Source organism: Antechinus flavipes, chromosome 3 (genome assembly GCF_016432865.1).
Source record: "Antechinus flavipes isolate AdamAnt ecotype Samford, QLD, Australia chromosome 3, AdamAnt_v2, whole genome shotgun sequence".
Lineage (NCBI taxonomy): Eukaryota > Metazoa > Chordata > Mammalia > Dasyuromorphia > Dasyuridae > Antechinus > Antechinus flavipes.
Window position 1 is genome coordinate 388,173,997 of NC_067400.1, and position 21,407 is coordinate 388,195,403.

A 21,407-nucleotide genomic window follows, 5' to 3' on the forward strand; every position below is an offset into this window, starting at 1 on the left:
ACTGGGCTTCTATAGAGGAAAATTTATACTTTTCTTGGGGAAAATATTCCTAATTAGAACTTTCTCAATGTTCATTATATAGTTTAGTTAGATTTATTTTTTTAATCAATTATTATTATTTTTTATACAGTTCTTACATAACCTCAAATCAAACATTAATTGGAATTATATAAATCTTTCCCTGACTGGAGTTGTTAAGTGTGAAGATACCAGAGAGGATGTTTGGCCTAATCTTTCCTCACTTTTACAGACAAAGAAAGCAAGGCCCAGAAATTTTGTAGTGGATCAGGGCAAAAGGGCAAGGAAATAGCAGGTTTGGGAATAAAACCCAGATTTTCTGTCTCCAAAGAACTGTACTTTCTCTCTAACATTAAAAAAGTGATGAACACTTACAGATTTGTTAGCCAATGGTGATTTTGTAAAAAGAATCTCTTATGGTTAAGGACAATCGCTACTTCAATGGCAACAATTAAAAAAATGATAATTGACAATTATAGTGATTTAAGGTGTTTGAAAGCTATTTTTTTTTTTGTGGGTGATTTCATCATAATTATTTGGCCTTAATATGATAATATAATTTGCTTTAAATCATGGGAAATTATGAATAATGATGCCAATTCTAAATGAGATTTTCTTTTTTTCTTTTCAGAATTTTATCAGACTTTAAGATTCATCACCTTAAAGGACGGAACTCTCAAATGTAATATCTATGGCAATTCAATGTGAGAATGAGAAAGGAAAATACAGATGATTAGTTCTGATTACTTTGCCAGTTTGAGCTTGGTATTTAAAGAGAGGTACATTTTCCCATTGCTCTTGTGAGCTTTTGCATCTGTCTCTTGGAAAACACACTGTGATTCACAATCACATTTCATTATTCCAACTTTTTAATTTTTGAAATTATCTTTGACAGTTTAAAAGATTTTTGTACTTTTTGATTTTTATGGTCGTTATGATGTGGAACAACTTGTTAACCTTGTTATGGTTTCAACTGATATGTATTTCTAAGCATTGCTTTAGTTTCCATGTTTCAAATTTCAATTATTTTTATATTATTATTAGATTTGATAAAATTTTCTTCTTAAGAATAAATATATAATTTATGTAGCCTAGTCAAATTCAAAGTTCTGAAATGGTGTTTTTTCCTCTCTGGAAAAGTTTTGTCTGCCACTTTCATTTTCTTATTTCAAATTAGTTTTCAATGGGAAATTTATTCCAAGGAGGCATTTTTTTCCTGTTGTTTATATACAAGATAATTTTGCACTACTACCATTCTTCTGAATCCTTTTCAGTGAGAAAAATTTCAGAAAGAGTGAAAGATCACTTGTTTATGTTTTTATCAAGATTTTTAGTGAAACTTTAGAAGTGAGAAATTCATTACAAAGGCCATGCATGCATTATGAGTAGTTGGGATTTATGCCAGGAATTCAGGATTAATTCAGTGCTAGGAAAGTATCAGCATAATTGACCAGATCAATAGAACTAACAAAAATCATACAATTATTTCAAGATGAAGAAAAAGATTTTGACAAAATACATCACTCATTCCTATTAACAACTAGAGAAAGTATGGGAATAAATGGAGCTTTCCTTAAAATGGTAAGTAGTATTTATCTAAAATTAAGAGCAAATATTAACTGTAACAGGGATAAGGTAGAAGCCTTCCCATTATGACCTGGGGTGAAGCAAATATGCCCATTATCATTGCTACCATCCAATATTGTACTAAAAATGTTAACAATAGCAATAAAAGAAGAAAAAGAATTCAAAGAAATCAGAATAGGTGATGAGAAAAAAACCAATCATTCTTTGCAGATGATATGATGGTATACTTGGTGGGATCCTAGAAATCCTAGAAAAATAACTAAAAAACCTATATGAAATAATTAACAGTTATAGCAAAGTCATACGATATTAAAAACATAAAAAATAATTTCTATATTTTATTAGCAAAGTCCAGCAGCAAAAGATAGAAAGAGAAATTCCATTTAAGGTAATTGTAGATAGCAGAAAATACTTGGGAATCTACCTGCCAAGATAAATCTAAACTATATGAGAACAATCACAAAACATTTTTTACATAAATTCATAACTGAAAAATTGGACAAATATTAATTGCTCATGGGTAGGCTGAGCCAGTATAATAAAAATGACAATTTTATCTAAATCAACATATTATTTAGTAGCCATATCAACCAAATAACCAAAAAGTTATTTTATTGAACAAGGAAGAATAATTAAAAAAATTCATTTGGAAGAACAAAAGGTCAACAATTAAAAAGTAATTTTTTTTTTAAATGGTGAAGAAAAGTGCCTAGCTGTATTGGTTCTCAAACTGTATTACAAAGCAGTAATCATCAAAACAATCTGATACTAGCTAAGAAATAGAGTGATATATTGGTAGAATAAATTAGGTATACAATAAACAGTAGAAAGCTACCATAGTACTCTTTTGTTTGATAAATATAAAGATCCAGACTTTTGGGATCTCACTATTTGACAAAAACTGTTGGGAAAACTGGAGAATAGTTTGGTAGAAATGAGGAACAGACAACAGAAACACCTACTGTATATCATGATAAAGTCAAAATGGGTACATGATTTATATGTAAAAGGTAATACCATCAACAAATAAGGGAAGTGTAGAATAGTTTAGTTGTCAGATCTATAGTTAAGGGATAAATTTATTATCAAACAAGATATAGCATTACAGGATGTAGAATGCATAATTTTAATTACATTAAATTAAAAAGTTTTTGCACAAATAAAAGCAAGATTAGAAGGAAAGCAGAAAGCTGGGAAAACCTTTTTACAGCAAGTTTCTTTGATAAAGGCCTCTTTGTCAACTATTTAGAGAGGTGAGTCAATATTAATATTGGCCATTCTCCAATTCATTATGAATAGGCAGTTTTCAGATAAAATCAAAGCTATCTATAATTATATGAAAAATATTCCAACACTATTGATTAGAGAAATGCAAATTCAAACAGTTCTCAAGTATCAATTCCTACCTATCAGATTGGTTGATATGACAGAAAAGAAAAAAAATAAATGTTGGAGGGGTTGTGGAAAAAACGGTACATTTGAGAACTGATCCAATCATTCTAGAGATTAATTTGAAATTATTTCCAAAAGGCTGTAAAACTGTGCATGCCTTTTGATTCAGAAATACTATTATTAAGTCTGTATTCTGAAGAGATTAAGGGAGAAAAGGAAAAAGACCTATATATTAAAAAATATTTATAGCAACTTTTTCTTTTAAAGCTTTTTATTTTTAAAACATATGAACAGATAATTTTTCAACATTGATCCTTGCATAGCCTTGTGTTTTAGATTTTCCCTTCCTTTCCTGGACCCTGTCCCCTAGATGGCAAGCAGTCCAATATATATTATACATGTTAAAATATATGTTAAATCCAATATGTATAAACATATTTATACAATTCTCTCATTGCACAAGAAAAATCATATCAAAAAGGAAAGAAAATGAATAAATAAACAAAATGCAAGTGAACAACATCAAAAAGAATGAGAATATTATGTTGTGATCTATGTTCAGTTCCCATAGTTCTCTCTCTGGGTGTAGATGGCTCTCTTCATCACAAGATTATTGAAACTATATAGCAACTTTGTGCTATCAAAGAATTAGAAGTTGAGAGGACACTTATCAATCGAGGAATGACTAAACAAATTGTGGCATATGGTTTTGATGGAATATTATTATGTTATAAGAAATAATGAAAAAAAAAAAAGAAATGGTGAGCAGGCTGCTTTCAGAAAAACCTGGAAAGAGTTATTTGAACTGAAGCAAAGTAAAATGAACCAGGAGAACCAGGAGAAGGTAGTACATAGTAACCGCAATACTATATAATGATTAATTGTGAATGATTTAAAGATCCAGTACAATTTTGAAAGACCTATGATGAAAAATGCTATCTATCTCTGAATCTGAATGCAGTTTAAAACATATAATTTTAAAATTTTCTTTATTTTTGTCACAACGTGGAAATATATTTATTATGACTGTATATATATCTATATATATAATCTTTATGAAATTGCTTGCCTTCTTAGTGAGCTGGGTGAGATGGGAAGTGGGGGAGAAAATTTGGAACTCAAAATTGTAAAAAAAAATAAAGATTAAAATTATTTTTTACATGTAATTGGGAAAAAATAAAATATAAAAAAGGAAGAATTGAGCAAGTCTACCAGTGTAATGAAAGACTTCAGTTTGCTGGTATTTGTTTACTATATTTATGGCCAATGTTAGGTGATATATTGTCATATATGAAATACATATATGTTATACATACATATCTCTAAACATACCTACATTTATTCTATTTGGACAATGACCAGTCAATTAATAGTTTTTTAAATGAATATAGACATGTTTGGTCTTGGAATCAGGACATGGATTCAAGTTCTGCCTTTAACACTATTATAAGTAATTATGGACATGACACAAATCTCTCAGTGTGTTGGACAACTTTGAGACTATAAGTTACATATCAGTTGTTGCTTTGCATTAGCTGAGGGTAAAAAATTTCCACACATGTTCCCCATGGATCATATGCAATGAAAAAGGGGCCATTTATAGTTAGAAGATTTGCAATTCAATTTTATTATAGATTTATGATATCAGAACACCATTTTTGATTATCTGAGGGAAAAACTCATGTATTATGATAAACTACTTCTCTATTTGGTTTATAAAGTGTGAGAGGAAGGAATAAGTACTTTTTGATTGAATACCAACTTTTAAAATTCTCCTTATAAATGCCTGCTTCTTTCTATGTTTTAGACAGAATATTGCACATAAAATTAATTACTTTTGGAAATAAAAAAGATCTATACCCTAAAGAGATTAACCCCCTCCCCCCCAACAAATACAACATCTTTTTCTATGGTAGCAAAGCATTGGAAACAGAATGTTATGGTAACAAGTTATGGTAAAAGAATGGCAACAGAATGCTGTTGTATTATAAAAAATGATGAAAAGGGATGGTTCCAGAAAAAAGCTGAGAAGACTTATGTGAAGTGATGCAAAGTGAAATAAGCAGAAGCAGAAAAATTTATACAGTAATAGCAAAATTGTAAAGATAATCAATTAAAACACTTGGTAACTGATTAACACAATGATCAACCATAATTTCATTATGAAAATTGCAGTCCATTTCAGATCTAATGGACTCAGAGTATAGTGGTAGTATGGTTTCTTCTTTTCCTTTCTTTTGAAAAGTAGAAAATATGGGAATTTATTTTGCATAAATATATATATTTGTAATGGATTTTGTTTTTCTTTGCTTTTTAATGGCCAAGGAGGAGAAGATGGAAGAGCAGGAAAAATTTGGAACTGAAAATAAAATAAAATTGAATTTTAAGAGAAAAAAAAATGATCCTTTCCTTTTATATGTCAAAATATTTATAGCAGCAATTTCTGTTTTAGCAAAAAACTAGAAACAAGGTAATTCTACATGTTCAAACAATTTTTTGTACATGTGGGTCTTTTTCCTTTTTCTTTAATTTCTTTGGGGTATAGATTTATTATATCATCTGTAAAATGGCTGAAAAATTGTGACATGTAAATGCAGTAGAATATGATTTTGCCTTAAAATGATAACTGAGGGATTCATAGAAACATGGGAAGACATATCAATTGCTTATGAGTAAATTATGTAGAATCAGGACGATAATATACATGAACTACAGTAATCAAATTAAAAAAAAAAAAAACTAAACCCAATCCAGTAGATTAAAGCTCAATGCTGAGTAATTGCAATGCCCCAAATAAGAAACTATGAGCATCCCCTTCCTTTCGATGGGGAAATGTGGGAATATGAATGTGAAATGTTGAATATATTATCAAGCAGAGTCATTGTGATGATTGCTTCATGGGATGGCTCAGTTGGAAGAGTATTATATCCTGAAATAATTGCTATAAAAACAAAAGGAATTAATAAAGAAAAATAAAAAATAAAAATAAATAATGAGATTATAGCTTTTTTTTTTTTTTTTTTCAAAGAGAAGCCTGGGGTCATAAAAAGTACTCTATAATTTCCCAATGGCAATCTAGCGCATTTTCCTCTTCAATCCTGGGCCCAATTCATTATCTGTTTGAAACATTTGTCCAAAATATAGGTATTGATGGACCACTATTACAAAAGGTCCAATTAATTGCATATCAATCCAGACAATGAATACTTTTTATTCTCTTCATTTTTCTTGTGGAAAATAAGGCCAAAGTCTCTAAATCTCATTTGGATGGCTATATAATATTGCAGTATTTGATGCCAAAATTCTAATTTCTTTTGCAAACAGGATTACTTAAATAATTTTGCTGTCTCTAAAAATTTCCTCTTCCATTTGTACTCTGGTTTGAATCTTGCTTTTAGTGTACTAACAATTAAGTTAACAATTATGTGTGAATTAATGGCCTCTGAAGTCTAAATGAAATTGTGGGATTCATAGCATTCTCCATCCCCTTTTCCTCCTTTGTGCCAATGTCACTTAAAAAGTGAGAACTCTGAGTGATGTTTTGTATTTTTTTTTTTTTTTGTTTCTTGGGCTACCAACATCAAAGATATACATGCCATAGTCAAAAATATGCCTATAATCAAAGTATTTTTGGGGGTTGTAGTATATTTATATCTATATGATACCTTAGTGTGTGTGTGTGTGTGTGTGTGTGTGTGTGAACGTGTATTTGTAGGTGTGTGTATTAGAACCAAGACAAGCCAATCAAACTGTAGAGTCTACTCTATATTACTTCTTAATGTGACATATGAAATTTAAAAATATTCAATTTGGGCATTATTTCCTGAAATTTGTTCCATTGGTCTCTTTTATATGATGAAAAGACTTTTAAGCCTGGAAAATTCCTTTTACACATTACTTCTAAATGTATAACTTTTTCCTTTATTTATGAATTATCATTTGACAATGTAAAAATAATTTAAAACTTTGTCATCCCAAGACAGTATCCTTCAGTACGATTTATGGATATATCATCTAAATGATCAAAAAGTTATCTTTGTTGCTTAATTATTCTCCTTCAAAAATAATCTGTAAAAAATTCTGTAAATGTCATCTTGTCCTAATACAGGATCAAAAATCTGGATGCATAATAGTAACAATAATATTTCCTGTTATTAAGAGACAATTTATAAGAAAATCCCCAGTGGGGTCATAAAGGGTTTCTTCAATTGTAAAATTAGGAAGTTGAACTGGATGTCCTCTAAAATTTCTCCCAAATATAAGTCTATGATTTTCTGAACACAATTATTAAATATCAGAGTCAGGACTCTTGCCCCAATATCAGACTTCAAGAAAAAGTGAGTGTATTATTCTTGACCATGCTTAGTAATTCCCTTAAATTAAAATCAAGAGCCTGCACTTACTATTCACTTTATGGATTTCTTGTAGGGAAATTAACATTTAAAAATGCACATTCTAAAATGCTGTTGTTCAGCAGCAAGAGATACAAAGAGAAATTCCATTTAAAATAACTGTAGTTAATATAAAATATTAGGGAGTGTATGTATCAAAGCAAAGTCAAGAATTATAAGAACACAATTACAAAACACTTTCCATACAAATAAAATTGGATCTAAACAGCTGGAATATCAAGTGGTCATCAAAAACATTTGGTAGTGATTAATAAACAGAGTAGTGGATCAGTGGAATAAGTTAGGCTCACAACCAATGACTATAATAATCTAGTGTTTGATAAATCCAAAGATTCCAGCTTCTGGATAAGAGCTCACTATTTGACAAAAATTATGGGAAAATAATATGACAAGAACTAGGCATTGATTAACACCTAACACTCTATACTAAAATAAGGTTGAAATAGGTTCATGATTTAGACATAAAGAGTGATACTATAAGCAAATTTGTAGAACAAAGGATAGTCTATTTCTCAAATCGGTGGAGAAAGAAGGAATTTATGGCCAGAGTAGAACTAGAGAGCATTATAAAATGCAAAATGGATAATTTTTATTATATTAAATTAAAAACATTTTGTATAAACAAAACCAATGCTGACAAGATTAGAAAGGAAGCAGAAAACTGGGAAAAAAAAGTTTTTACATCCCAGGTTTCTGATAAAGGCCTCAATTTTAAAATATATAGAGAATTGACTCAAATTTATAAGAATACTAGCCATTATCCAATTGATAAATGGTCAAAATAGGAATAGATAATTTTAAGATGAAGAAATAAAAGCCATTTCTAGTCCTATGGAAAAAATGCTCTAAATCACTATTGATTAGAAAAATTCAAATTCAGGCAACTCTGAAATACCCCTACATACCTCTTAGATTGGCTAAGATGACAGGAAAAGATAATGTGGAAAAACTCGGACACTAATATATTGTTAGTTGAGTTGTAAATTGATCCAACGATTCTGGAGAGCAATTTGGAACTATGGGCTATTAAACTGTGCATACCCTTTGATCCAGTCATCTGCATCCAGAAAAAGGAATATGGTGTTTGAATGTGCATCACAACGTAGTATTTTCATCTTTTTTGTTGTTGTTTGGTTGTTTTTTTTTTCTCATTTTTTCTTTTTGATTTGATTTTTCTTGTGCAGCATGATAAATATGAAAATAAGTTTAGAAGAATTGCACATATTTAACCTATATTGGGTTACTTGCTATCTAGGAGAGAGGATGTCAGAGGAAGAAAGGGAGAAAAATTTGGAACACAATATTTTACAAGGTTTTGAATGTTGAAAACTAACTTTTCATTTATTTTGAAAACAAAAAACTATTATTAAAAAAAGTATTTTGCCCAGGATCACATAGCCAGTAAATATCTGAAGCTAGATATATGGAAGATTGATATATGTCATCTTTGTTAAGACATTAAAACATTAAAAAATTTTAAAAGTAAGCTTCAATCTACATTCTGAATTCATTAGTTCTTTCTATGAAGGTGACTAGCATTTTTCATTATAGATGTTTTGGAATAGTCTTTAATCATTATCTTGATCAGAATTCACAGTTAATAATTCATTGCATTAGCTGAAGGTAGAAACAGGATTTTCCTCACAATAATACTGTGAGTTGGGTAGTATAAATATTGCTTATTCCCATTCTTGCCCCCTAATTAAGATGTATATTTTTTCCCCCAATAGGATGCCAGCTCCTTGAGGGCAGAAACTATTTCATTTTTGGTTTTGTATCCCAAATATTGAGTAAAAAATCTGTTTTATACTAGGCATTCAATAAATGCTTTATTATTTAACAGCTGAGAAGTTTGAGTATCAGAGATCAAGTAAATTGTGCAAGTTCATGGTGTAGCATGAGCACCAGTCTTTTAATTTCAATATTTCCACCCCTAAGACTGATACCAGTCTTTATCACTGCTGTTTTTTTTTTCTTTCTCCCAATTAAAATTGAATATCTGTAGCTTATCTTAAAAGGACTGTTCAATGCAGAACACTACTAGGGATATGTAGATAGATGGCACCAGAATAGCTTTTGAGAAGAGGCCCAGAAAAACCAAACTGGCATCTGGAACACTTATGGTCATTAAAGATTCCTAGACCATTTGTTGTTGTGGAACATGGTCCCAAGCCCCAGATAAATGCCAGTTGTGATAATTATTAGGGAAGGGTGAATTAATGTGAGTAAATTAAAAATTGACCTAAATTTTTCCTATAAAATTTATATATATACAAAAGTATTTTTTCATAATCATCAAAAATAAATAATATATTTATTTACTTTTAAGTCTAGAAATATCTGGATGCCTTCTCTAAGGGTTTTATTTTATTTTATTTTATTTTTGTACTCCTATTACAACCAGAGGAGAAAGTAATGAATTTCCTATCCGTATGTTATTCCTGGCCTATTCAGAAACATGGTAAGCAGAGACAGAGTTAAATTTTGTGTAAATTGTGGCAAAACATATAGGGGCTTATCTGAACTGAATTAATGAACTTTTCAGGAGCATTTAATAATAATCATCTTCTGACTGCTAAAAATGAAATTGAATTTCATGTGATGAAAGTGATATTCCCTTTTTTCACTGTGTTTCTGTGTAGTGGTTTAGCTATATCCCTCACTGTAACTCATTAAATCTTTTACTTATCTCTGACTTAATCCCTAGTAGTGTACTCTTCCCATTGATAGTGTTCATTGTTTTCAGTCTCCTAATTTTTGATTCTTTATTTCCCTATTCTCTGTGCCTTACCTCTTCTAGAGTGGGAGACAACCGAATGGGTTTGTGAGCTAGTTAACAAGAAAATTCTCTCCAACAATGTAGATAAAAATCCATCTATGTCTGGTACCATCCTTGTTTGTGCCCTATTATTTCAATATAGTGTACACCCAACATGCTAGAGGCCTTCTTCTCTTTATACTGAGATCTTGAGGATACCAGTGGAACATTTTGACTGTCAATCTGTTGTCAATGAACCCTTTCCACATGAACAGTTCACTTTCCCTTTCCACCACCCTTTCTATCCCAGATGATTTCTCTTTACCTTGAATTTTCTTTTTTAAAAATATATTTTATTTATCTCATTAAATATTTCCCAGTTAAATGTAAAATAATTTTTAACAATAATTTAAACAAATTTTGAGTTCCAGATTGTCTCCCTCCCTCCAACTCCTCTCTTTTTGATGTTTGCTTGATACAAATACTTAGACATCCCATATATGTGGTCATACAAAACATATTTCTTTATTAGACATGTTATAAAAGAAAACAGATAAAATAAAAAAATAAAAATTTTAAAAGTAAGCTTCAATCTACATTCTGAATTCATCAGTTCTTTCTATGAAGGTGAATAGCATTTTTCATTACAGATGTTTTGGAATAGTCTTGAATCATTATCTTGATCAGAATTCACAGTTAATAATCCTTACACTATTGCAATTACTATGTACAATGTTCTCTTGGTTCTGCTCACTTAACTTTGCATAAGTTTATATAAGCCCTCCCAGGTTTTTCTGAAATTATCTTGTTCATCATTTCTTATAACATAATAGTATTCCATCACAATCATATGTCACAATTTGTTCAGCCAAAATCCAATTGATGGACACCCCCTCAATTTTCAATTCTTTGCCACCATGAAAAGTGTAGCTATAAATATTTGTATACAAACTAAAAACAAACAAACAAACAACAAAAACAGAAATGATGAAAATACTATGCTTTGAGTCACATCCAGTTTCTACTGTTCTCTCTCTGAATGTGGGTAGCACTTTTCCATCACAAGTTTGCTAGAATTACATTGAATCACTTCATTGCTGAAAAATTCACAAAAGATCAGAGCTGATTAGTACATAATCTTGCTATTGTGTACAATGTTCTGATTCTGCTCACATCATTTATGTATCTCCCCCAGTTTTCTGTTTTCCTTCCAATTTTGGCTACCTTAGTTTGAGTGTGTGTGTGTGTGTACAAAAGTTTTTTAATTTTATGAAATCAGAATTATCTATTTTGCTTCCTGAGATCTATCTCTTGTTTGGTCATACACTTTTCCATTATCCATGGATTTGACAGATATTTTTCCATGCTCCCTAATTTACTTATGAAATTCCCTTTGTATATAAATCAATTATCCATTTCAATCTTATCTTGGTGTATGATGTGAGATCTAGGTCTATGTTTAGTTTCTGTCAAACTGTTTTCTGTTCGTTCCAGAAATTTTTATCAAAAAAAGAGTTTGTGTCCCAAAAGCTTAGATTTTAGAATTTATCAAACACTAGATTACTATGGTTATTTGCCTTCTGTTCCTTATTTTATCCCCTGATCCACTACTGTATTTCTTTGGTATTTTGAGGATTAACACTTTATCCTAGAGTTTGAAAGCTAGAAGTGCTAGGCCACTTTCCTTCACATTTTTTTCATTGATTTTCTTGACTTTTTGTTCTGCCAGATGAATATTGTTATTTTTTCCCCTAGAACTATAAAATAATTCTTTGATAGTATTTATTAGTATGGTTCTGAATAAGTAAATTAACTTCTTGGACTTTATTCTGGTTCTCCTCTATCACAGTGGCATATGCACATTTCACTATTTTATTTATAATCAGATGGTTGGATAAGGTTATTTCTGTTAATTAAATCTCTCAAGAAATCTTGAAAGGTTATAGAATAGATACTTTATTGCAAAATAATTTTTAAAGAGATATTTTGCTCTACCAAATTAAGTATTTTTTCATAATCATTAAACAGCATGATGGGATCTTTATATTTTCCACACATTTCATTCAGTTGTAAAATAATAATATTGTCTATTGTTGATTGCAAAAACCTTCTCGTTTCCATTAATTTTTTTAAAAATGAAGGTGAACTCTAAAGTCATCCAATCCAGTGCTTAGCACCATGCCTGGTATAAATTTGTTTCTTGTGGCTGTTGGTGTTACTATTTGTCCTTTATTCTATAAGGGATTAAGGACATCACAAGGTGATGTCTTGATTTGTATGTGAATTGGATTTAAGTGAGGCAGAGGTGCACAAAGTCATTAGACTCATCCTCTTCCTTGGTTATCAAAGTGCAATGGCAAGACAAAAGTCAAGATGTCTTGTAATAACTCAGGATGTACCTTATGACCTTGGGTCTTTGATATCTGACCAATCTCTAACTACTCCACATTGTCTGCTTCAGCCACTTCCACCGTTGTTGGAACAAAAATTCTCATTCACCAGTTCTACTGGGAGCAGTCTTCACATGCTTGGGAGAGACATCTCTCTTACCTCTTTGATGGATTTGAGGCTTGCTGCTTACCTTCAATCTAGTTTAGTTCTTCCACTGAGATAGTTTTTTCAGGTTGTGGCTATTGGACATGCTGTAGCTTCTTGGAGTGTTCATGGAGAACTAGCACCTTTGGTGTGAAGGTGCTGAGCCCCTTTCAGGGCTGCTCATTCATGTTTGGTGTCTACCTATCCTTTAACACTTACCTGTGGCTTCAAAAACTGGTACATATTAGGTGCTTAATAATTGTTGCTTGCTTGCTTGCTTGATCTAATGATCTGTGAATCCCCCCAGGTACAGCAAGTTTGCCAGTATTATACGAAGTTGGGAAGAAAATTGCTCAGCTGAAACTTTTCATATACTTACCCCAAGGCCTGTCTTGGGTCAATCTAACATAAATTGAAGTTCTCAGTATGATTTTAATTGATTTAGTCTCTCAGTTCATTACTGTGACTCACATTGTGTACGACTCATTCCTATGCACTCAGTGAAACTTCTGAGACTGAGGTGCTGCAAAGTATGGATCAGTTCTGTGCTGCTTGTGCTAATTTTCGCCTAACAATTAACACCAAGAAAATAGAGGATCTCCACCAGCCAGGATCACACTATCCATATGTGGAACCAACAGTTTTGGCAAATGGAAAATTTGAAAGCTGTAGATAAGTTAATGTTCCTTGGCAGTAGACTTTTCAGGGTTTATACATAGACGATGAAGTTGATACACGAATTGCCAGAGCTAGCTCAGTGTTTGGGAACCCCGAAGAAAAAATGTGGGAGAAGAGGTATTAGAGACTGTCTACTGAACTGAAGGTTTAAAGAATAGTTGTGTTGACTTCATTATTGTATGCTGGTAAAACTTGCCAGAAATTGAACTGCTTCCATTTGAATGCCTTAAGAAGAGTCTGAAGATCACCTGACAGGATAAAATATTGGACATTGAAATCCCTTTCTTGCATTAAATGGCCAAGCATTCAAATTCTACTGCAAAGAGTGCAACTCCTCTGGACTGATTCTAATGCCCTTTTGCCTAAAAAACTATTTTACTTGCAAACTCACACAAGGCAAATGCTCAAATGGAGGTCAGAGGAAGTGATACAAGGACACTTTCAGTCTCTCCTAAAAACTTTGAAATCAATTGTGAGATATGGGAGATACTGGCACGAGACTATCTATCATATCTGCATCAAAGAATGCATTGTTTTCTATGAGTAAAGGAGAATTACAATAGCTCAAAAGAAATGTAAGATTTACAAATTTAAAGATATCTCCACTGTGGTACTGCTTTCTGATCTCCTATTGGTCCGATTAGCCACAGTTGGATACATTGTACCTTAACCCCAACATAGAGATGTCATTTTGATCCTTTTTTGAGAACAAAAGACAATAGCCAGTATCCCCTCTTAAATTATTTGAAGATAATTTTCAAACCTTCCATGCAGTTTCTCTTTGTCAGGTTAAAAGTGCCTCAGTTCCTTTATCTGTTTCCATATGCCATAGTTTTGAGTCATCTCATCATCCTACTTTCTCTCCCTTGAACATACTTCCTTTTATCAATATCCTTTCTAATATGTAGCATCTGATCCTGAAGGCCTTAGTGTAAATAATGAGAAAACATCTCCATTTCCATTCTCTTTACCTCTCAGCATTTTTGTCTTTGCACTATTCTTTCATTTTTTCCTTCAGTCTTAGAAAAAAAAATATTTTTTTCTTTCTAAAGCTAAATATTCTATTTTCTTTAGTCACCTATTTTTTTCAAGTATTTGCTTACTTTATACTGTTTTCAATTTTTCCTCTTCACTGCATTCTTCCACTTATATGTACACCCAATAGGTTCCTCTAAGAAAAATCAACAAAAATGTTTTGGTTTTGCTAACAATAGGTGAAAATATTGCCCACAGGAGATAAACTTTTTAGCAAAGCAACTCTCTGGGACTATTTTTAAGGCATAGAAGGGTAGAAATTTATAATGGTAGAGGGAGTACCTCAAACTGCCAGAATCACACAGATCATTGAAATATCCGTGGTGCTACTTTCTTAAATTATTCAATTTAGAGCATTGTTTGGAATGTGTATTTAGATGAAAATGAACCTCTCGAGCTACTATCTTATATATTTTCTTTTCACTGAATAACTTGTTGGTCTTTTCTCCATCTCTTTTCCCAACAACTGGTGAGTAAACTGCTGGTCCAAAACCAATTTTTTCTACTTCACAAAATTTTTTAGCAACAAAAACATTTACTTCCTAAAACTTAAGAACTTACTCTAATTTCCCCTATCTCTAGTTGCTCACTTTTTCCTGGATTTTGGTTTCCACTAATATCGTATGGGTCTCCACAATGTAGAGTTCAAGCAAAGTGAGAGAACAAAGAGTGAATGATGGTTATTTGAACAGTCTTGTCCTACTAGAGAATGCCTTGAGAATTCAGATTCTATATCTCCTTTATCTATTTGCTCCTTCAAATTTAAGAAAATTCATATGATTCCCCGGAGATTAATTATGCTGCCTTTCTCCATGTTAGGTTGATAATTATGTCAGGTGGAACTACTTAGCCAGTATTGTACTGTGGGGGAGAAAATTGCTCGGTTGAGATTATTCATATATATGCCCTGAAGCCTATTCTTAGGTCAATCTAATATAAATTGAAGTTCCCAGTATGATTATAACTAATTTAGTCTCTCAGCTCATTCCTGTGATTCACAGAGAGACCAGATTAAGTAGGAGTTCACAAAAAATTCTATTCCCTTTGGAGTACACTTAGATGAAACTGTTTTCCCATTGCACTAGCAATGTAACCTTATGAAAAGAATAGAAAGGAATTCATATAATTCACATAAAGGCTCAGCATAAGGACTGGTCCCACCATCACCCTTTATAGCATCTATAAAGCTGAGTCCTATTCTTGGTTTCAAATCACTTTTTTTAAGTAGCACCAGAGTCATGCTTTCTTAGCCTCAACAGAATTAGACAGGCTGACTACAATAATCTCCAGCATTCAGTGATGTCTTATATACAATGTGAGTTTTTGTTAAAAGATGTATAATCACCAGCAGCTGTCACCAGGCTAATAATGAAGGACCCTTGCTTTCCTTTGAGGTAACCTGCTAATGCAGAAGTTTGTAGCTTCTTCGCTTCATGGTGAGGTTTTCTTTGTTGTATCTTGCTGATGCAGGAAGTCATGGCTATCTTTGTTGTATATTGCCTTACTTCCTGACAGGAGTTTTCTTTGATTAATCCCTCATTTACAATCAATTATCAAGTCTTGTCAATTCTTCACTCACAATGTCTCTTACATTTCTTCTTTTTCTTTTCTTTTTCAAAACCCTAATTTAGATCTTTGGCACGCTGCTCATGGACTAGAATATTAATCTTCTGATTAGTTTTCTAGTTAACAGTTCACTTCTCTACCTCTAAATCCATCCTGCATGTTACTACTAGATAATTTTTTAAAAGAATATAATTTTATTATGACATTCTCCTAATCAAGAATCTTCTTTTCTTTTGTTATTTTTATTTATTTTTAACTATTTCCCAATTCCATGTAAAATACTTTTAAGCAACCTTAAATTTTTAAAAATTCTAAATATTTTCCCCCACACCTTATCCAATTCCTTAATTAAGGCAAGCATTTTCATTTTGATTATACATGTGAGGTCATGTCAAACACATTTCCATTTTAGCTATCTTGTAAAAGAAAAGCACAAACTAAATAAAACAATAAAAATAAAGAAAATAAAAAAGTATGCTTCAATTTGCACTCAGCATTTAGTTCAATCTCTGAAGGTAGATAGCATTTATTATCATGGATCTTTTGGTTTCGTCTTGGATTGTTGTCTTGATCAGATTTGTTCTAGTTTTATTCATTTTGTTTTTCATGAGTTCATATATATCTTCTCAATTTTCCTGATACTATCCTACTTGTCATTTTTACAGTATAATAGTGTTCCACCACAATCATATACCATAATTTCTTTAGCTACTCACCAATGAATGGACATCCCTTCAATGTCCAGTTTTTTGTCTTGACAAAAAGAGCTGATATAAATATTTTTGTATAAATAGGATGATCAAGAATCTTCAGTTGTTCTACCTTGTTCATAGAATGAAGTTTATTCCCCTTGGGCTGATGTTAAATTTTTCTACAGTTAGCCCAATCTTCCTTTCCAGCCTCTTTCTCTTTCCCCATCCATACAGCCCTCAAACTAATAATGGATTGCTTTAGTAATTGTCCCCTCAACAACAGGACCTATTGTTTTTTCTTTTTGTGTACTTGTTTTGCCTTTAGTGTTTTTTTTTTTTTCTTACTCTGTTTCTTCACCTGAAAGATCCTTCTCCTTTCTCTTTTCTTTTATGACCAATTCATTCCTCAAAGTCTAGTCTATGGCAAATTTGACCTCATGAAAATCAGATTTGGTAGGATGAAATATATGATTCAAATATGGCTTTGGGATAATATGCTTTATTTAAAAATATTAAGTAAAAGTGATATATTAAAGGGAAAGAGGAGGAGTTGGACAATTTTATATTAGAAAAACAATCATATAAAGAAATACTGAGAAGGGAAATATAGTGGAAAACACTTGGATGAAGATTAACTGGGGGAGAAACAAAAGCCATATTGTCAAGGGAGTACAATATAGATCACTTGGCAGAGAAAAGAAATGTAAACCTAGAACAGAGGTTGTTATAATAGTAATAATGGATGTGACATCTAATTATTAAATATTAGTCTCTCACCCTTTTTTCCCTCCCTTTTCTACCCCTCCTCAGTCTTGCATCAACCGAATAGATGACCAACTGACTAACAATGGTAATTATGACAATTTTTTCTTTGAAAAAATAAACTAATAAAAGGAACTTCTATTTTGATTCAATTTTCATCAATAAGGAGAAACTGGTTGTGATGGTGGAAATGATGGGAACCTTGGGAAGAAGTCACTACTACACTTAAAATGAATAATAGAGGAAATGAAAGTTAGATATAGTCTACCTTGTACTCTAGATTTTGGGAGATCATATTTAAAGGAGAGAGATAAAGGATAGATAGGATACCATGAATGAAATTTCCATGGGAGGCTCTCACAAATGAAATTCTTAAAATACAAAAAGAAACAGTTCAAAGAGGAAAACACGTATTTGATTATCTATTATATGAAAGAGGGATTAAATTTGTCCTGATTGTCTCCAAAAATATAATATTGAACTAGGCAACTGACTTAATACTTTATAACTCAGTCTTAGAATATTTGAGGTTATTAGATGTCAATCAGATTCTTTTTTATTGAGCCAACTGACTGTTTTACTAATGGGCATCTATGTATGTATGTACATACATACATATCTAAGAATAAGGAAGATAGGTAGAAACTGCAAAAAGACAAATTTAGGCTTGATGCCAAGAGAAAATTTCTATGAATTAGATGTATCCAATAGTGCAAATGGCTTCCTTGTGAGAGGGTAGGTTATCTCAGGGTAGGTTATCTCACTGGATGTCTTTAAGTAAAGGCTGAGGGACCCCTGGAAGGATGTGACTAAGAATGGATTCTTTTTCAGTTGTGTTCAGCTATGTGTTTGAGGTCTCTTTCAAGTTTGAAATTCTGTGCTTCTTCATGAAGTCCTTCTGGAAAATGATAAAATTATAGGTCTTAGAGATGGTAGTGTGAATAGAGATTATAGTATCTAGAAAGGACCTCAGTGGACCTCCAGTCCAACTCATTCATTTGCAGATGAAGACACAGGATTCCACTGAGGAGAAATGACTTGCCCATAATCTTGCAACAGAATTGAAACATAAATGTGGATAGTTAAGATTCATTAGTGAGAGTTTCACATTTGTATGGGAAATGAATTGTAAACTCAAATGAAGGAGGCCCTTGTGGACCTAACAAACATTTTGATTCTTTGACCATCTCTAGGAAGAGGCCCAGAAGATGAGTAGGAGAGGAATCAATAGGAACAGAACCAAGAGACCACCTAAACGTGCATTTCCTGCTCCCTGAATTCTCCCTGCTATTGAATTTAAGAAGTCTACACAAAGAGGTAAGACAGATACTGTGCTCTTCCTTCTCAATTTTCAGTGTGAGTTGGTGCACTGAAGAATGTCCTGTGGGTTTGGAAGATCTCTGTAATGGGCTGAAGCTCCAGTTGATGCACTGAGGTCCCAAGCATGTGAGGCTAAATAGTAATTGGACCAATCTCTATTAATATATATGTTTGGAGAAAGAATGGCCCCCACCCACTCTTTGTCCAAGTCCTGATGTGTTTATAGGAAATGACGATTTTGGTGGGTGGAGGCAGAGGGGCAGAGCAAGAGGCGGGAGAGACTGCTGGCTGGCTTCTTGTTGCAGCTGCTCACATTGCTATAGCAATCCCCCTTCACCTCCAATCCCCCTTCACCTCCGATCCCTCTTCACCTCTACAAAGAGTAAAGACTGAAGATTTTCCCCAACCTGAATTCCTGACTCCGGCTGATTTTAAATATGCGGTCATCACAGATCTCCATATGGTTTTAGGCAAAAAATACTACCTAGTAACTCATTCAAGAAGTGCACTTAGTCAATGAGAGTTTGATACCCATGATAGTTCCCAAAGCAAGCTCTATGTTACCCAGGTCAGTGGAACCAGTACATGTTAAAGACATATCTCTGAGTAGGTTTCTAGCCAGAAAATACCACAGCTTTATGCACTTTAATTTATTAAATTATGTAATTTAAGTAATGTGATAATAGCGTATATAATGTGAAAAAACATTATTCTATGATTAAATTCAATGTTTATTGACAACTAAGGGAGTTAGTTGGTATACCTGGAGTCAGGAAGATCTGGATTCAAATTTGGCTTCAGAAACTTACTAGCTGTGTGATTCTAGTCAAATGATTTAACTTTGGACTACCTCAATTTTGTCAATTGTAAAATGGGGATGATGATGATAATAATAATACCAACCTTCCTGATAGCTGGAGAGATTAAATGAGATAACTTGTAAATTGCCTAGCACATGTTAGGTACTTAGTGTTTGTTTCCTTCCTTCTTACTGTGTACCATGCATTATCCTAGGCATTTGGGGTACAAAGACAAAAACGAGATAGGCCCATATGAAGGAAGTTATATAACAATGTGCTGGGACAAAGCTGACAGAATATTAGCTGCTATATGTATTGCATCCAAGTGACATAAAGCACTTAAAGAATCATTTTTAAATATATTTTTTCCTAAGTAATTTCTGAAAAAATGCTAGTTGCCATTATTTTTGACACTTCTATTTGCTGATTATGTAGATTTGACATTTTACATCTTTGTCTTCTTAATTAGTGATTAATTCCATTGTTAGTATGGGTTATTATAATTTCAAATGTAGAGGGCTATTTAAAATCAGGTCTTGATAAATAATTGTTATGCACAAATGTTTCTGAATGTTGCCATAATTTATTTTGGGAAAGAAAGACATACTTTAAGTGTTCAGTGAGGCAAATAAATGTTCCTTTTATATTATTCTTCTAATCAGTTATTTGGAGACAGACACTTCACCTGTCTGGCTCAGATTTTAAAATATGTATATTTTAACTTTTCAATCAAATGAAAGACTATTTCTGAAAAATTTCTAAAAAAAACTTTGAGGTTTTCAAAGAACTTTTCCCATTACATTTTAAATTTAGGTAATATAACTATTTATATGCCCATTTTGTAGGTGAGAACACTGAGACTACATAATCTAGATGTACCTACTTACAAATTTAATGAGAGTTTTGTTTCTTTTATGATTTGGAAGGAATTAGCATTGCAAATAATTGCAAACAAGTAATGAATTAGGCACTTAATTCAGTATTCTATCCAGTGGATGCAATATGAACTTGGAGAAGGAAACTGAGTTTAAATGTGGCCTCTGGTACTTAATAGCTGTGTGACCCTGGATAAGTCATTAGTCTTTTCTCAAGTTTCTGTTAAAGAATAATCACTAAATAATCATCAAAGTGACAGTAATTTGACAGAAAAAATGTTTCACACACACACACACACACACACACATACACACACTCTCTCTCTCTTTTTCTCTCTCTCTCTCTCTCCTTCTCTCTCTCTCTCTCCTACAATTGCTGCTAGTTTTTCCCAGGGTTTCTGGCAAATTACTATCACCTTTAATTAATATTTAACTAGGCAACTGACTCAATACTTTATAACTCAGGCTTAGAATATTTGAGGCCATTAGATGGCAATCAGATTCTTTTTTATTGAGCCAATTGACTGTTTTACTAATGGGCATGTATATGTATAGGTACATACATACGTATCTAAATGCTCATACATACATATGTACATATTTTACGAACCTAAATATCTATGTATATATGCATATATAAACACAAGAATATATGTATGTATATATATATGTGTATATATATTTATATATGAACATATGCATGTATACACATATATACAGACATAAATGAAAAAGATTTCTGCTTTAGGGTAGATTCACAAAAGCCACTTCAAAATGTGTTCTTTTAACTAAATCATATTATTTATTAATGAAACATCTAATTATTTATGAGCAGTACTTCCCTGTTACATAGTCAGAAAAACATTTACCAAGTCTACTTCTGAAAGATTGTCATAAAGAAATTATTTTTACATAATTTGTTTAAATTCTTTTCATTTTTGTATGGTTTATATAAAAAGGAATCAGTTTTTCTCTCT

The 21,407-nt window shown here is 32.0% G+C and overlaps 1 long non-coding RNA gene across 1 annotated transcript; it reads left to right on the forward strand.

The window, feature by feature from the left end:
- Nucleotides 1–654: 654 nt before the first annotated feature.
- Nucleotides 655–18,744, forward strand: LOC127557998 (uncharacterized). Its single transcript, XR_007952688.1, has 3 exons — nt 655–797; nt 17,484–17,523; nt 18,629–18,744. It is a non-coding gene; the product is annotated as an uncharacterized LOC127557998 (long non-coding RNA).
- The last annotated feature ends 2,663 nt before the right edge of the window (nt 18,745–21,407 follow it).